Source organism: Ylistrum balloti, unplaced genomic scaffold (assembly GCF_031769215.1).
Source record: "Ylistrum balloti isolate Yb309-2 unplaced genomic scaffold, AGI_CSIRO_Ybal_v1 Utg370612, whole genome shotgun sequence".
Classification (NCBI taxonomy): domain Eukaryota; kingdom Metazoa; phylum Mollusca; class Bivalvia; order Pectinida; family Pectinidae; genus Ylistrum; species Ylistrum balloti.
Window position 1 is genome coordinate 750380 of NW_026782376.1, and position 2264 is coordinate 752643.

Consider the following 2264-nt stretch of genomic DNA (forward strand, 5'->3'; position numbering starts at 1 on the left):
GCCTCTGAAATCACAAGAAATAGAATTTCATCACCATTAGCCAGTAATAAAAGTGGACTATGATGAATACAACCTTTAGAACAAAGACATTTTATACCAAATTAAGATTGTCATCAATTTTTGTACTTTTTGGTGGAACTGGATAAAAAAAAAATTGTTAAATCAAAATCTGGTCTTAAATGGCATGGCTAGCATGCACCTTATTTCAGTTATATACAAAATGCAAATATAGATGTAGTATCAACATTTTACAGATTAATTCTAGCAAAACATACTTGTTCTAATTTGTGATATCACTAATAATTGAGAAATCGAGAATCTGGACCTAATTTTCAAAGTTAAAGACATTTATGAGAATGTGGTGAGAACATGTTATTCATGATTGCATAAAGTTATCTACTCGCCACTTCTGTTTTTCTTCATCTTTGTAAACTACAGCTTATATTTTAAGACACTGACCATATATTCTATTTATCCTGCTTATTTCAAATTCAGACTACTGAAATTTCAACAGGCTATGCAATCTTTGTTCACCTGTCGTTGAAGCTATGCTGAATCGTGCCTGATGAGGCACATCAATATAATTGCTCCTCTGGAAATATAGTTCCACACTCCCGGAAAATGTTTTTTTGTAACAACAAACCAGTTAGCTTAAAAAAGTTATTTTTATACTTTGACTGAAATGATTATGCAAATCAGGAAGAAGTACTGTCAAAATTAATGAACATCCTAAAATACAGCTGTTTTCCATCAATGACAAATACAACCAAAATATATATGGTAGATGTGTTCCGACAACGGCAGTGCCAGTTGCAGGATAAATACATGGCCACATGCATGGAGTCAGATTTGAAGTTTGAACTGGCAGATTAAATATGCCACACTGGTAAGTCATATAGTAATACTTGCAAACTGAAAGGCAAAATTAAAGCCAGTCTTGGACTCATTTAATGATCATTCTAATACTTTTCATATCTGGGTGAAATTAAATTAAAAAAATTTGCAGCATCAACATAACATGTACCAAGACTTTGAAAACAATTTGACTGTAATTTATGTTAATAATTCAGATATATAATTGCAGCTATATGTAGTGACAAATCTGCAAACATTTTGACTAACTGATTATGTAAATAATATCATCACTAACATGTTTTTTGAAAAAAATATGTTTTAACGTTGGAAACAGTGATTAAGGGGGTATTTTATATATACATATAACAAAAATATACAGGAAGTGGGGCAAACATGTATGACCGATTTTTCCTTTCATTTCCTACAGGATATGGCATCTATATATGTATATAAATGGTATGTTGTGAATAAGTCAATACAAAACGAAGTGGAGCTCTTCTTTCTTTAAAGATACATAACAAAGAACCAAGACATTTGAGCTCTCTTAAGTCCTAACGAGGAAGAAGATAACAGAAAATGAAACCAGATTTTAATACCACAATACATGTACCTTTTTATTATGGTGCTTGATATCACTATCGAGAGACTGGTCTGCCATTGACTCTAAACATTTAATTTACAATTATGTGTACTGTAGCACTGTACAACTTATTTACAGTACAGATTATGCGTGATAAAACATAACAGGAAACATTTACATCACTGAAATAATTTGAATTCCTTTCCACACCCCAAACCCGTATCACATTATCAATATATAATTGGTCAGGTATCTGTGACATAACAGGGACAGGTTTTACTTGTCATTTTGTCGATGTGAATCACTGAACCCTAACGTGTTGACATTTCGGCAGACATTTTTATCAAACATTTATCTCTCGTTCTCAACTGTACGATTTCGTGTTGACTACAAACCTTGTGAGTGCTTCGGTATATCCTCTCCCAGAAAACCCTCACCATAAATGCCAAGTTTGGGCGTAATTTAAGATTACCCTAGCAATCATGTCTAATGTAAACTGACTGACATGCCAGACAGATTTCCACTTCCTGTAATTTTGCACATGCGTAAGAGGGTTTCCGACCGCTTGACATTCTGGCGGGAAATATTCTGTTGACCTAAAATTACTAACAACAAACACTAGAAAAATCTTCAGGAAAGCTTTAGATTTATACAAAGTTCTGTTTGTAAGTACAATCAAATCTCGAAGTCATGCATGAAAATACAGCTATAGCACCATTTTCTCAGTTTCTGCTAGAAAAAATTGCCCTGATTTCCACACAATATTGATAAGGGACATATGGATGAACATGTAAAATTATCTGGTGCTTGTGAATGTTCTTAGGGATAT